The sequence below is a fragment of the Cervus elaphus genome, chromosome 2 (assembly GCF_910594005.1).
Source record: "Cervus elaphus chromosome 2, mCerEla1.1, whole genome shotgun sequence".
Classification (NCBI taxonomy): Eukaryota; Metazoa; Chordata; class Mammalia; order Artiodactyla; family Cervidae; genus Cervus; species Cervus elaphus.
The window spans coordinates 24,733,824-24,750,558 of record NC_057816.1 but is presented as its reverse complement, the minus strand read 5'-3'; the positions used below and the strand labels follow the sequence as shown (position 1 = coordinate 24,750,558).

The 16,735-nt window shown below is 39.3% G+C and overlaps 1 non-coding gene across 1 annotated transcript; it reads right to left on the bottom strand.

The window, feature by feature from the left end:
- Window positions 1-5,895: 5,895 nt before the first annotated feature.
- LOC122677510 lies at window positions 5,896-6,000 on the bottom strand. The gene has a single exon (XR_006335822.1). It is a non-coding gene; the product is annotated as a small nucleolar RNA U13 (small nucleolar RNA).
- Window positions 6,001-16,735: the final 10,735 nt, after the last annotated feature.

The following is a 16,735-nucleotide window of genomic DNA, read 5'->3' as shown; positions in this document are numbered from 1 at the left end:
TAGAGTGGACAAAGTTACCTGCCCAGCACGAAATTTCTTCCTCAAACTGCCTCCTGAATTTCCTCTTAAGGAATAACTAGGTGGAGCCCAGCGGAATGTAACTGGGGTTCCCAACCCATATCAAGTAAAAGGGGGCTTGTCATCCAGTCTAAACCAACGTCCCTGGAATTTGATATTCATTTCATCCTTGCAGTAGCATTCTTACTACTCTGTCCCCACGGCAAGACTTGCTGGGGTTCCTGCTTCCCAGCCTCTGGAAAAGCCATGACACCTGCCGGAGTTCAAGCGTGATTTTCAGTCTCTGCTGACGCTGCACATCTTAGCTATCCTTCCAAGAAATGTCCTTTGCGGCAAGCGGCTGATCACACCTGTGACTGGCAAACAAAGGACCCTTACCAGATCACAGAGTGAAACTCAGAGCCAAGGTTTCCCAGCTCCCGGACTCTGTTCCCTGGGCCTGGTGAAATCCACCCAAAGGCTGAATAGAAGAGACCCTAAGAAATGCTTGGTGACAAAAGGTCTGTAAAGTCAAAGATATGGTTTTTCCACTAGTTGTGTACAGATGTGAGAATCAGGCTAGAAAGAAGTCTGAGCGCTGAAGAATTTATGCTTTCGAATTGTGATGACTGGAGAAGACTGTTGAGAGTCCCTTGGACTGCAAGGAGATCAAACCAGTAAATCCTAAAGGAAATCAACCCTGAAGGTTCATTGGAAGGACTGATGCTGAAGCTCTAAAACTCTGGCCCATCTGATGCAAAGAGCTGACTTTGATCAGAAAAGACTCTGAGGCTGGGAAGGACTAAAGGCTAAAGGAGAAGAGGGCAACAGGATGAGATGGTTAGATAGCATCACTGACTCAGTGAACATGAATCTGAGCAAACTGGGAGATTGTGGAGGACAAAGGAGCCTGGCTTGCTACAGTCTCAGGGATTGCAAAGAGTGAGACACAATTTAGTTACTAAACAACAGCAGTAGCTGATTCATGTTGTTGTACAACAGAAACTAGCACAATATTGTAAAGCAATTATCCTCCAATTAAAAATTTAAAAAAATTAAAATTAAAAAAAAAAAAGAAAGAAATGCTTGAGCTTCCCTGGTGGCTCAGAGGGTAAAGAATCTGCCTGCAATGCATGAAACCCAGGTTCAATCCCTAGGTTGGGAAGATCCCCTGGAGAAAGTAATGACAACCTACTTTAGGATTCTTGCCTGGAGAATTTGATGGACAGAGGAGCCTGGCAGGCAACAGTCCATAGGGGTGCAAAGAGGTGGACACAACTGAGCAATTACACTTTCACTTTAAGAAATGCTTATCTCACCAGAAAACGTAAGCAACTCACATATGCTCAAATGAATGCAACATGCTATTCAAAATACCTAGAAGGGTAGTGATAGTACGAAGAAGAGATGCAAGTAACCCAGGGAATTAGAGCATCAGAATTTGCTGCAGAAAAAAAAAAAAAAAATTGTTTAAACCCAGCTTTAAAACAAGTTTTCCTCAGCCTTGTCCTTTTCAAGCGATTAGTGTTTCTGCAGATAAAGGATAAAGAGATTTTCAGAATTTAAGCAGATAAGCTGCCTGAGCAATCCTATTAATTATACAGAAGAGTGTGGGTTGACTGCAGATTCTTTACTGTATTTACCACTGACTGGTAGTTTTTAAATCTTGAGAACCTAAAAGAAGAGATAAGCTGGAAAGAAAATTATCATTATTCTAGGTTGAAAAAAAAAAAGTATCAACCTTTTAATCAACTTAGAGTGATTTTATATCGCAAAGTTCTGTTGAGGGCATTCAGGTCAATTACTTGCTCAGTTGGATCAGTAACTAAATTAGATTTATTGTGATTGTCAACAATTTGTAGAAAAGTAGGTAGAGAATATATTATCAGTGTCCTTCAACAGTCAGGTAATTGACTACATTTCTGAGAGATTTCAAGAGAATCTTCCATATTCCATGAGTTAAGTTCAGAGTCCAATCTGCCCTGCATAATCTGATTTCTATTTTAAAAGCATTATTTTAGTTCAATCTCAGGTTTCATTCCCCCCCCAAAATAAAGCATTTATTCAATTTTTACCATATGCTCAGCATTGTTATGGTAAAACAATGCCAATTATCCTACTTTTGATAATAAAATATCCTCTGTGACTCTTCTAAAAGTTTATCCTTCATAAATTTTTCATTTTAGTTACTACTAATTAAAGTCTTTCTAAAATGATAATATAGCTTTCCAGATTCCTAAACAGAGTACTGTGAATATAACTAAAATATAACTTTTATAAAATATAACTTTTCTTCATGTTTCAGAGGTTCATGAGCATTATTTTATTAAATTCAAATTCAACAAACAATTTTGGGCATCTATAATAGAGTAATGTCCCCAAGGGCTATCAAATATATAGGTCTGTATCCTCCTAAAATTAATGGCTACAGAATAATTATGCTTTTCAAGTTCTGTTCTTCTGCTTCTCTTTCTCCAATTTTGATATCAGCTTCAACTTGCCTCTTTCTTCTAACTTCATGATTAATGAATCTCTCTCCTAACCTAGGAATATGGAAGGATTCCAGGAGAGCTGATGTCACCTCACTCACCTTTATAAACCAAGTCAATACAGAGGGATGGATAAAGATGCGGCACATATATACAGTGGAATATTACTCAGCCATCAAAAAGAATGAAATAATGCCATTTGCAGCAACATGGATGAACTGAGTGTCATACTGAATGATGTAAGTCAGACAGAGACAGAGAAATATCATATGACATCCCTTATATGTGGAATCTAAAAAGAAATGATACAAATGAACTAATTTACAAAACAGAAAGAGATTCACGGACTTAGAAAATGAACTTATGGTTGCCAGGGGGAAGGGATAGTTAGGGAGTTTGGAATGGTCATGTACACACTACTATATTTAAAACAGATAACCAACAAGCACCTATTATATAGCACATGGAACTCAGCTCAATGTTATGAGGCAGCCTGGACGGGAGGGGAGTTTGGGGCAGAATGGACACATGTATATGTATGTCTGAGTTCCTTTGTTGGTCACCTGAAACTATCACAACATTGTTAACTGGCTATACCCCAATACAAAATAAAAAGTTCAAAAATAAATAAGCCAAGTCAATAGATTCCTAACTACTGACAGAGCACTCTATTTCTCTCCTGTGGGGTCAAGTCCATGAGCTTCATCAGATGTTTCTCTTGCCAAATAGTGGTCCTTTCACTGTCGATACAAATCCAAAATTGTTGATACTAGGAATCTGGGACATGATGGAGTGCCAGGATTGCTGAATATAAATTATATACCTAGACTCATGATCAAAATCCAATACTTAGACAATAAGAGCATTCCTACACGGAGATATTCTGAGAAATAGTACATGTCTTAGATGTACTAGGAGAAAGGGTGGAACTAGATAAATAAAAGGAATCATTTTTATTAGAGCATCTACTAGTATACCTACTCCAAATCAGTATTATGGTCTGATTACGACTGGCCCCATTTACGAATGAGAAAGCAAATATGTAGCTTTTCAGAAAGTATAGCTCCAATCCCACAGTAAGTGTACAAAGCCAGCATGCATGTGCAGATCAGCCTGGCGACAAAGCTATTCTGATGCCAAAATATCCCACGTACCAGAGCTCCGTCACACTAAAGCTGTCACACGTTTTCAGACTGTGGTGAAACAGGCTGATTCCAGATTGTTCATGACAAATGAGAACAGAGCCAGGAACATTACTCTCAAAGCATGACAGCTATTTCTATTTTAGGCTCCCTACCTATAGTGATTAATGTGGTATCAAGTTGCTTAAGCCAAAACACCATTTCACAAAAACCCCTTCGTGTAATGGCTGTGCTTCTGAGTTCACCAAAAGAGGAGTGCTTGGCTCCTTGGACTGACAGGTTGGTGCCAGCCCTGATTCTCCATTTCACCCTTTCAAACCTTTACTCGCCCAGCTCCTCCTACAATGGTGCAAGGTCTAATTCCTGTAAAAAAAAAAAAATATATATATATATATGTGTGTGTGTATATATATATAATATATCCCTTATCGAGGTTCTGCTTCTCTGATTTAACCCTGACTATAAAACACTATGCAGCACATTTAAAAGGAAATGGGGTCGGTGGAGCTCCAGAGGTGACCAAGGGCTGTCTAGTGCCCAGTGTGCAGAGAATAGGATGTGCCAATATGTTGGCACTTTATAAGTTGTGGGTCATTTTGGTTGCCAAGATTTTCGTAACTGCAAATCCAGGAGCTAAAGCATTTTTAGGTCAACGTGTCCTTTACAAATGCGCTGCATGTAACTTAGTCACTGCGCACCCACTGCAGCATCTGACCCGGCTCAGTTATGATGCCAGGAGACTTTGCATCCGAAATCTCACCTGCCTCAGCTCAGTCAGACAGAAAATATGTGGCTTGGGAGCCAACGGCTGGCTTCTGGCCCCAGCTCTGACCCCCTAATTAAGACACATAACTGTGCAGGCCTGGTTTCCTCTTGTATCATTAGAGGTGTAAGCCCAAGGAAATGATTTCTGAGGTCCCTTAGAAATAAATTTTGAAAGCATGTTATGAAAAGCAAATTTAAAGTCCCTAGTGATTCCTAGCACATAGCAGAAACTGCACTCAACCAAAAGAAGTTTGTCAAATATATGGGAAAGGGATAATCCTAGAGAGAAAAGGAGCCACTTAATGAAACCACTAATCCTCAGACCTGAAAATACATAGTCTCCCCTCCTGGCTAACACCACATAAAGCAGATTGAGAATTTGTCACTGCTGTTATTACAAGAAGTTCTCATTTCCAATGAAACTCATCTTACAGGTTGAAACTCTGTTCGTTTCCCTGTTGGTATTACTATTTGATTTTGCCTATCAGTTCTATATATTTTTGGTCTGCTCTGTGGCATTATTTGAGACGACCTATGTGATCCAGAGCAACAGTTACATATTTGAAGGAAATGTATAGACAGGCACCTCCCTTAACAAGCAGCTTTCTGAATGGAATAGTCTCAACATAGAGCCTGAGGACTCATGGTTGAAAAGGACCTTAGAAATCATCTCATCCAGGGCTTCTCACACTTCCAGCTCAGATCTTAAGTCTGAGTGCCCCGCCCCCAAAACTGGTGCCAGGTTGGCTATATCAGAAACTGAGAAGCATCTTCTACAAATTCTTAGATTTCCATCTTCAAGAGATGAGTCTGGGAATTTTTTTTTTTTTTTTTCATTTTTATTGGAGTTAGTTTCTACTATACAGCAAAGTGAATCAGCTATACGTTTGCATATAGTCCCTCCTTTTTGGATTTCCTTTCCATTTAGGTCACCACAGAGCACAGTAGAGTTCCCTGTGCGGAACAGTAGGTTCTCATAAGTTATCAGTTTTATACATAGTAGCAATAGTATCAATCCCAATCTTCCGTTTCCCCCTTGGTATCCATACATTTGTTCTCTATGTCTGTGTCTCTGGAATTTTTTTTTTCTTAAGCTTGCCAGCTAATCAAATTTGTTGCTAGGTTTGAGAATAACTCTCTGCAAGAACCATCATTTGGCATTTAACTTGTCATTACAGAATTTCTGGTGCTGATCAAGACAGAGCGAGCCCATTATAGCCTCTCTCTCCCATTGATTATAACTAAAACCTCTGGAGAGAACACAATAGCAACTAGCTGAGGACTCTGAAAAATGAACAGTAGCAAGTAGATTGAGAAGGGAAGTCAAAATCTGAAGAGCAACTGGTGTGGCAGTGAGATGACTTGGTTTTTCTTTCCTGTATCTCTTGGCTTTGATCCAAGGATGGGCTAAGGCCTGCAACTGTTCACCAAGTATAGACTGCAACAACAAATCAAAAGGAAACCCCCTTTTCTTTCTTTTTTTTTTAATTTTTTTATTTTTACGTCAGACAGGTAATGTGCCGATGTCGTAACAAGGTTTGGAGGGAGGCACATGTCACGCAGCAGCGTGAGCACCCAGTCATCATGCTCATGAACTACAAAAGGATCAGAAACCCCCTTTTCTAACTGGAGGATCAGGAAAGTGGGCTTGCCAAGCAAAGAAGATGGGAGAGAATCTCTTTTTCTTTTTCTTTCCCTCCCAGACCTCAATGCCAGCCAAAGTCCTAAAGCTTCACTGTCATGATGGTGGCCGCAGAGTTGTGGGCACCTAAAACTCAAACAACCATCTCTCAGTTTACACAAAATTGGGAGAGGAAGTCCCAATGGCCTGAAGAGTGTGGGAGGATTCCTGTTATCTTTCTCTCTTCTTCCTCTTCATGTTGCCTAGGAAGCACCACAGGTGCTCAGAAAGTGCACGGGCTAAAATTCTGGGAGAAACAGTGGGTTTCTAGCCAGAAGACTGCCAAAAAGGACCCTTGAGAGCCAGAGGGAGTCAGGGAAAGTCCGAGGATGAGAAAGTTGGAGAAGGAAATCCATTAGTTCCGAATACGAACTATTACCAGTCTCAGACTCACTCCTGGGTTACACATTGCGCAACACAGACCCAGAGAATAATGGAGAAGGTTTTGGAAACTCAGTTATGATGTAAGTCACTGCCCAAGGAACAGATAAACACCTGAATGGTGCATGCGCTGGGCAGACACACAAGCACAGCAGAAGCTTTGAGAACTGAACTGACGTTGGAACCACCCCTCTCAGAAGGCAAGACACAGCTTGGGGTACGAGCCTAACCAGGTACATTGTCTACTAAAATAAACAAACAAAAATTAATGATCTCCAGAGGATTTTAATACAACCCAGAATCTCACAACCTAATATTCAAAATTCCAGAATACAATTCAAAATTACTCGACTCACAAAAAATGCAACAAAGAAAAGAGAAAATCTGCACAATTCTCAAAGGAAAAGAGCATCATCAGATGCCAAACCCAAGACAATCCAGGTGCTGGAATTATAAAGATTTTAAAGCGATGACTATAACCATGATCCATGATGTTGGACACTCTTGAAATGAATGGAAATATAGCTGTTTTCACCAGAAAAAAAAAAAACAGAAATTATAGATAAGAACAAAGTGGAAATTTTAGACCCTTAAAATAGAGCTTCTGAAACAGAAAATTCACTGGGTGGCTCAATAACACAAATAAAAACTAACATTCTCCAGAGATTTTAGAGGTACCCAGAATCAACAGAGATCAGAAATAGACCCATACAAATATGGTCAATTAACTCAATATAATTTTTTTATAAAAGTGCAAAAAAGTTTTAATGGAGAAAGAATAGTCATTTCAGCAAGTAGTGACAGAACAGTTAGACATCCATACCCACAAGAGTCAACCTCAACATACACCCTATGCCATATACAAAAATAAACTCATTATGGGTAATATGCCCAAATATAAAGTATAAACCTATCAAACATCTTGAAGGAACCATTGGAGAAAATCTTTGTTATTTTGAGTCAGGAAAAGTTCTTAAATACAACCTCCAAAACATCCATAAGTAACAAAAGACATTATTATTAACCTGGACTCCATCAAAATGAAAAATACGGAGTCATAAAAGGCTTTCGAGACCAAAAAAAAAAGAAAAAAGTCTTTCCCCCATGGCTCAGCAGTAAAGAATTCACCTGCAATGCAGGAGACGAGGGTTTGATCCATGGGTTAGGAAGATCTCCTGGAGGAGGAAATGGCAACCCACTCTAGTATTCTTGCCTGGACAGTCCCATGGACAGAGAAGCTACAGTCTATGGTGTCACAAAGAGCTGGACACGATTGAGCAAATGAGCACACACACACATTCATAAAAGGCTTTAAAAATGTTTTTAAAATGAAAAGAACATCACAGACTGGGCAAAAATATTTGAAAATCACATAACTGATAAGGAACTTGTATCCAGAATATATAAAGAACTCTCAAAACTCAACAACAAGAAAATAATCCAATTTTTTAAATAGGCAAAAGATTTGAACAGTTTACCAAAGAAAATATATGGATGGCACATGAAAAGATTTTCAACATCATTATTCACTGAGGAAATGCAAATTAAAACCACTTATTAGAATAACTGATTAAAATACCATTATTAGAATGACTAAAATTTTAAAATCAAGAAACTGATCATACCAAATACTGGTAAGGATATAGAATATGGAGTTCTCATTTATTGCTGATGGGAATGCAAAATCATACAGATTTTGGGAAACAATTGGGCAGTTTCTTATAAAATTAAATATGGAGTTACTTTATGACCAGAAATTCTCCTTGGTTTATTTACTTCAAAAAATGAAGAGTTACGTTCACACAAAAACCTATATGCTGCTAATGTTTGTAGTATTAGTAGTTTATTCATTCTAAACTGGAAACAACCCAAACATTCTTGAAATTTATCCTAATTGGTGTTCTCTGAGATTCCTAGATCCATGGTTTGGTGTCTGGCATTAATTTTGGGAAATTCTCAGTTATTATTGCTTCAAATATATTTTTTTCTGTTCCTTCCTCTCTTCTGGTACATTATACCTTTTGTAGTTATCCCACAGTTCTTGGATATTCTGTTCCAGCTTTTTTCCATCTTTTTTCTCTTTGCTTTAGTTTTGGAAATTTCTGTTAGCATGTTCTCATGCTCACTGATTCTTTCCTCAGTTGTGTCCAGTCTAGTAATGAGCCCATTAAAGGCATTCTTCATTTCTATTTTGGTATTTTTGATTTCTAGCATTTCTTCTTGATTCTTTCTTGGGATTTCCATCTCTGGATTTCCACCTATCTGTTCTTGCATGTTGTCTACTTTTATCATTAAAACTTTTAGCATATTAATCACGTGTGCTCAGTCACTTTAGTCACGCCCTAATATTTGCATCCCTATGGACTGTAACCCCACCAGGCTTCTCTGTCCATGGAGTTCTCCAGGCAGTAATACTGGAGTGGGTTGTCATGCTCTCCTCCACAGGGGATCTTCCCAACCCAGGGGTTGAACCTGCATCTCCTGTATTGCAGGCAGATTCTTTCTCACTGAGCCACTGAGCCATAGTTGTTTTAAATTCCTGGACTGACAGTTCTAACATTCTTGCCATATCTAAGTTTGGCTTTGTCTCCTCAAACTCTGTTTGTTGCCTGTTGACATACTTTGTAATTTTTGTTGAAAGCGGGATATGACGTACTGCGTAAAAGAAACCCAGTAATCATTCTCATGAGATTCTCAGAACCTACTTGTAGGTTTCTGTTCCAATAAATTGTGCTTCTCTGTATCCACCTATCTCTCTCTTCAATTTCAGGAGCAGTAGTCTTTCCTGTAATCGCAATTCTCTGATGAATATAAGAAAAGTTGTTGATTTTCAATTTGTTCAGCTTTTAAATTGTTGTTAGGATGGAGACATGACTTCCAAGCTCCTTACATGCCACACTAGAAACCAGAAGTCACTTAGATTTTCTTCAACTGGTGAATGGAGGGACAATGTGGTATATCTGTACAACGGAGTACTACTCAGCAGTAAAAAGGAACAAACCCTGGATGAGTCAACGATATGGGTGAATCTCAAACATACTATGCTGAGTGAAAGAAACATGTTCCAAAAGGCTGGATAGTATATACATTCATTTACATGGCATTCTAGGAAAGTCCCAGGCTTTCCTGATAGCTCAGTTGGTGAAGAATCCAACTGTAACACAGGAGACCCTGGTACAATCCTTGTGTTGGGAAGATCCCTTGGAGAAGAGAAAGGCTACCCACTCCAGTATTCTGGCCTGGAGAATTCCATGGACTGTCTTGTCCATGGGGTCTCAAAGAGTTGGACACAATTGAGCGGCTTCCACTTTCACTGGGAAAGTAAAAACTTTACGGTAGAGAACAGGTCAGTGGTTGCCAGTGCTAAGGGATGGGTGTTGATTTGACTACAATGGGGAAGCACAAAATAATTTTGGAGGATGGTGATGATTCTGTATCTTGATTGTTGTGGTAGTTGTAGGGGTCCATGCATTTGTCAGAATTCATAAAACAATACAATGAAAAGTTCATACATTTTAAATAATTTTTTTAATTGCCATTATAGCAGCCCATCTAGATTGTTTCCAAACTCTGCCTGAAGGTTGCCTATGATGAGGAATTTACTTTTTTCAGAGACCACTGATCATATTATTAAAGAATTTCCCCATAAATATGCTGTGAATGGATTACAGATTGTCAAGATATTAAACATCTCAGCCCTCAGGCAGGCAGGAGTCACTGAACCACTCTTTTCTACAATGAGCTGTAAAAATTCTTTCATTTTCTATAATTGCCATAAAGTTAAAAAGGATGCACTGTTAAAAGGATTTTTTATACATTGAAACAATATCAGCCTATCTATAATGTCTATTCTTATTGGTCCTAATTTTTCCTTGAAACAAATGTATTGTTTCCTTATATATATTGAAGCTCATCAGGTATTTGAAGATTTGCTATAGGTTTTCCTGCTCCCACCATCACCAGTTCTTCTCTGGTTCCTTGGGCTGTTCCTCACACGGCATATTCTAAGATTCTTTATTACCTCCTGGAACATGATTTTTATTTTCAGTATTCCTTCCCAATCTCCAGAATATGGTATTCAATTTTCAGCTAGCGTAGGATCTATAAGGAAAACATTTTTTACTGAAGTTGGTCCCCTGCTATCTACCTTCCCATATCCATCAGAAAGTGAAAACTGCAATCTTTCTTTGCAGACTGAAAATACTACAGTGTCTCATGATGTTCGAGTTTTGTGGTTTAACTGTACTGGCTCTGTGGCCTCTACGAGTTCTTGGAGCACTTTCAAATTCTAGCATTTGGAGACAACTCACTAGAAGGAATTCATAGACTCAAAATATCACCAAGCAAGTCAACAATAACTACAGCACAACCACCAGCAGCATATCTCAGCATCTATAAAAGTACCCACATCTATAAAAAGATCCACAGTTGTCACACCATATACTTGGCCACCCTCCACCACCGTGGCATTCTGTAACTAGAGCTCCTTATTGCTCTGACCCCTTTCTTTCAAATACTCATGGGGCAAAGCTCTCCTCTCATCCAGGAAACAGACCTTTCTTGGGTTCCAGCTAATCCTCTTAGGAAACTGTTCCTCACTCACATCAACTCACCGTCTACTTAACCCACATTCCAGCTGACAGACGTTGCCATAATATTATATATACGTAGTCAGAAATAAATTTTATCTACTGTGGGTTTGGGGGACATTAGTTTAAATCCCTTGGTCTATGACCTCAGATATAGCAAAAATGAATTTAAGAAATTAACTCACACGCCTATGGATACCAGATTATTTTTGACAAAGGGGGCAAGAATATACAATGGGAAAAAGACAGTCTCTTCAATAAGTGCTGCTGGGAGAACTGGACAACTAAGCATAAAAGAATGAAATTAGAACACTTCCTAACACCATACAAAAAGATAAGCTCAAAATGGATTACAGACCTAAATGTAAGACCAGAAACTTTAAAATTCTTAGAAGAAAACACAAGCAGAACACTGTATGACATAAATCATAGCAAGATCCTTTATGACCCACCTCCTAGAATAATGGAAATAAAAACAAAAATAAACAAGTGGAACCTAATTAAACTTAAAAGCTTTTGCATAGCAAAGGAAACTATAAATAAGGTGAAAAGACAACTCTCAGAATGGGAGAAAATAATACCAAATAAAACAACTGACAAAGGATTAATTTCCAAAATACACAAGCAGCTCATACAACTCATTACCAGAAAAATAAACAACCCAATCAAAAAGTGGGCAAGAGACCTAAATAGACATGTCTCCAAAGAAGACATACAGATGTCTAACAAATATATGAAAAGATGCTCAACATCACTCATTATTAGAGAAATGCAAGTCAAAACTACAATGAGATATCACCTCACACTGATCAGAATGGCCATCATCAAAAAGTCCACAAACAACTAGTGCTGGAGAGGGTATGGAGAAAAAGGGAACCCTCTTGCACTGCTGGTGAAAATGTAAATTGCTATAGCCACTATGGAAGACAGTATGGATATTCTTTAAAAAAAATAGGAATAAAACCACCATATGACCCAGCAATACCACTTCTAGGGATATATTCTGAGGAAGCCAAAACTGAAAAAGACACAGGTACTCCAATGTTCATTGCAGCATTATTTACAATAGCCGGGACATAGAAGCAATCTAGCTATCCATCGACAGATGAGTGGATAAAGAAGCTGTTGTACATATATACAATGGAATATTGCTCAGCCATAAAAAGGAACACATTTGAATCGGTTCTAATGAGGTGAATGAACCTAGAGCCTATTATACAGAGTGGAGTAAGTAAAAAAGAGAAAAACAAATATCGCATATTAACACACATATATGGAATCTAGAAAGATGGCACTGATAAACCTATTCTCAGGGCAGCAATGGAGACACAAACATAGAGAACAGACTTATGGACAAGGGCAGGAGAGAGGAAGGAGAGGGTGAGATGAATGGAGAGAGTAGGATGGAAGCATACACACTAACGTATGTAAAAGAGATAGTCAATGGAAATTTGCTATATGATTCAGGGAACTCAAACCAGGGCTCTGATGTTGAAGCTGAAACCCCAATACTTTGGCCTGGCCACCTGATGAGAAGAGCTGACTCATTTGAAAAGACCCTGATGCTGGGAAAGATTGAGGGCAGGCGGAGAAGGGGACGACAGAGGATGAGATGGTTTGATGACATCACTGACTCAACTGACATGAGCTTGGGTGGACCCCGGGAGTTGGTGATGGACAGGGAGGCCTGGTGTGCTGCAGTCCACGGAGTCGCAAAGAGTCGGACACGACTGAGCGACTGAACTGAACTGAACTGAAACCAGGGCTCTGTAATAACCTAGAGATGTCAGAAAGTGTAGGAGGTGGGAGACAGGGGACATAAATACATTTATTGCTAATTCATGTTAATGTCTGACAGAAATCAAACCAATATTACAAAGCAATCATCAATTAAAAATAAATAAATACAATCTTCTAGAAAAAGAAATTGGCTTGAAGTCTCCCAACCCCAAGTCATCCCCTCAATGGATCTTTGAAACACATCCTGCAAGTTATAACTCAAATCTGATGACAGATGATTTCCCCAACTTCTATTTATAACTCTTAAATCAAGGAAATACAAATGAAAATAGTCTATTTCTATAGGTTAGAAAGAAATTTCTGGATAACAAGGATTTCTGCTAAACAATTTAAAAGTAGAATTTTGCTTGAAAAGATCTATTAAAAATGAGACCGGATCCACAGAAATGGGTTTCTAGTCTTACCTCTGCCATGAACTGAGCTGTGTGCCCTTTGGCAAGTCAGTCCCCCTTTTGGATTTCTTTATTTACAAAATGTTCATGCTGGGAATTCATGCAGTGAAAACAGAATAAGGATACAAGTCACAGATGGAAGAAAACATTTGCAAAAGACATATCTGATAAAGGACTGTTATCCAAAATATACAAAGAACTCTTAAAACTTAACAGGAAGAAAATGAACAACCCAAATAAAAGATGGGCAAAAGCCCTGATCAGACACCTCACCATAAAGACATGCAGATGGCAAATAAATAGATGAACAGATGCTCAATATCATATGTCATTAGGGAACTGAAAATCAACACAATACACCTTTTAGAATGGCCAAAATCCAGAAAACTGACAACAGCAAATGCTGACAAGGATATAGAACAACAAGAACTTTCATTAATTGCTGGTGGGAATGCAAAATAATACAGCCATTTTGGAAGATGGTTTGGCAGTTTCTTATAAAATTAAACGTATTTTTACCATATGCTTCAGCAATTGCACTCCTTAGTATGTACCCAAAAGAACTGAAGACGTTAAAAACCTGCACATGGATGTTTATAGCGGTTTTATTCATAACTGCCAAAACTTAGAAGCACTCAAGATGTCCTTCAGTGGAAGAATGGCTAATAAACTGTGGTACATCCAGACAATGGAATAATACTAAACACTAAAAAAAAAAAAAAGAAAAAGCTATCAAGCCATGAAAAGACATGAAGGAAGCTTAAATGCATATTATGAAGTAAAAGAATCCAATCAGCAAAGGCTACATACTATGTGATTCCAACCACATAACATTCCAGAAAAGGCGAAACCATGGAGGCAATAAAAAGCTCCAGAAGTTAGTGAGTGAAAGAGATTGAATAGACACAGCATACAGAATTTATAGGACATCGAAACTATTCTGTATGAAAATATGACTGTGGGAACATGTCCTTACACATTTGTCAAAACGCATAGACTATAAAACACCCAGAGTGAACCCTAATGTAAAACTATGGAATTAGGATGATAATGATGTGCAGTGCAGGTCCATTGATTCAGTCAAATGCACCACTTCTGTGCAGGACACATATCAGAAGAGGCTGTGCATGTATATGAAAATTCTCAGTACCTTCCACACGACATTACCATGAACCTAAAATTCCTCTAAGAAATAAAGCCTAGTTTTAAAAAATAGCATTTCAGAATACTAGAAGACTTTCAAGTTTCCTGTACACAAAAGGAAATTGTTAGGTGCTGTGACATCACTTCACTCAACACCTTGAGGATTTCCAATTCTCTTTGCCCCTGTGACATACTGTAGACTGCATTCCTCAAAGACTTGAGTTTAAAGCCCCACCTCCAAGCATCTTCTCCTTCTCCTCCAAACCATCTTCGTGTACCACCCGACCCCTTTATTCTCTCCTCCATCTTTCTGAAACCATCAGATCTACTAATCTTTCTGAGGTCTTTTTCTTGGCCTTATGCATGGCCTTTCAACTTTAAAGGACCAAAGCCCTAACATTTTGTCAGTAAGGAGTTTTCTTGTTAGTTAATTTTGCTTTTTTTTTTTTACCCTATATCAAAAACTCTTGCTTCATAAAATATTTGGTACTATCTCTAATACATACATTTTATGTAATAGGGCCACAGTAGGAGAATGGTGTTTCTATGACAATATAGAATGCCTGCTCTTTTTGCTAAGGGACCATCACACACAAAAGGAAATAGAGACTTACTTTCCCTAACTAGAAAATAACAATATTCACATTTTAGAACTAGAAGACACCTTAAAGTCATTTGGTCCAGCATGAACTTTTGGCTGTGCTGTGCAACTTTCAGGATCCTAGTGCCCCGACTAGAGATTGAACACACGCCCTCGATAGTGAAAGCATGGAGACCCAACCACTGAATTGCCAGGGAATTCCCAGCATGAACATTTTGTAAATAAGGAAATCCGAAAGGGAGACTGACTTGCCAAAGGGCACACAGCTCAGTTCATGGCAGAGGTAAGACTAGAAACCCATTTCTGTCCATTCCAACCTGGTGCTATTTCTACTTCAGGCTGTATGGAGTGGTTACATGCTTAAATAAGGAACTTCTTCTTGCTGATTTTGTGCTGTCTCTTTTGCTGTTTATCTAAGATCTGGAAGGAATTTAGCCCTTTCAAGACTTCTCAAAACCACTCAGTTAGATGAATAAATTCAACCAAAATTTTTCAAATGCCTGCAGGTGCCAACACAGAGGACACAAAGATAAATATGATGCTCTCTGTTCCCCTAAGGAGTTCACTATCTCATGAGCCAAAATGACATATGACAAATTAGCCAAAATTCCTTGAAGGAGGCATGTGAAAGGAGTGTTTGTGGGCCAGCACACAGAGTGGCATATCCCACGTGGAAAGGGGCAGGTGAGGAGGCCTGCACTGAAGAGGTGGCATTTGAACTGCTCATGGAAGGCCAAGGAAGATTCCACCCGAGGGGGTAGGTAAGGAGGGGAGGACATTCCAGGCAGAGGATGGAGTGTGAGCAGAGCAGAGAGGCACGATAGAGGGCTGGCTATTTTTAGAGAATAGTGATTAGCTTGGAGAGGCTGGAAGATAGGAATAAAGGAAAGTAGGGTGGTGGGAGAAAAGGTTGGAATGCTAATCTGCGGCTAGAAGAAGAAACGAAATGCGATGTCAAAGTTTTGGTATGACTGCATACTAATGGGGTGTTAATGGGGCAGGGGTCTTTTTGAAAGCTCCCATTCTCAGATATGTGTTTCCAAAGACAGACGTTCTTGTAGCAGCGTGAGAGATGGAAGAGAGGTGGGGAAACTGAGCAGGAAGCTTCCCAAAAAAATCTAGGCAAGACATCTGAACTAAGACAGTAAGAGAAGCAGGCATAAAAAGAAAGACTGGATCCAAAAGCATTTCTATAGTTGATATGAGGGCTTCGCTGCTGGCTCAGTGGTAAAGAATCTGTCTACAGTGCTAGAGATGCAGGTTTGATCCCTGGGTCGGGAAGATCCCCTGGAGAAGGAAATGGTAACCCACTCCAGTATTCTTGCCTGGAGAATTCCATGGACAGAGGAGCCTGGGTGGGCTACAGTCCATAGGGTTGCAAAAGTGTCGGACACGACTTAGCGACACAACAGCAACAGCAAATTGTTGATATGTGTGAGCAGTGATAGATGCCACTCAAGCCATAGCAATCACTCCTAAAATGATCCCACTGATGCTCTTCTGAACCTCCTTGTGTTAATCTCCATCTGTCAATTTGCTGGCCCTGTGAGACCCACCTAAGGGTTTGCACTGCTTCGGGCTCCTCCTAGAGGCTTTACCCTGGCTGAACAGTGAATATAAATACAGCCTCTACTGAACCCCAGGGAACATTGATGCAAATTAAGCCCTGCTAATCTCTCAGGGCAAGGTGAAGTTGAGTTGCTGCTTTAACGGCAGGGTTGTTCTGACCTGCAGGGGCCTGCCCCTGCACTGTCC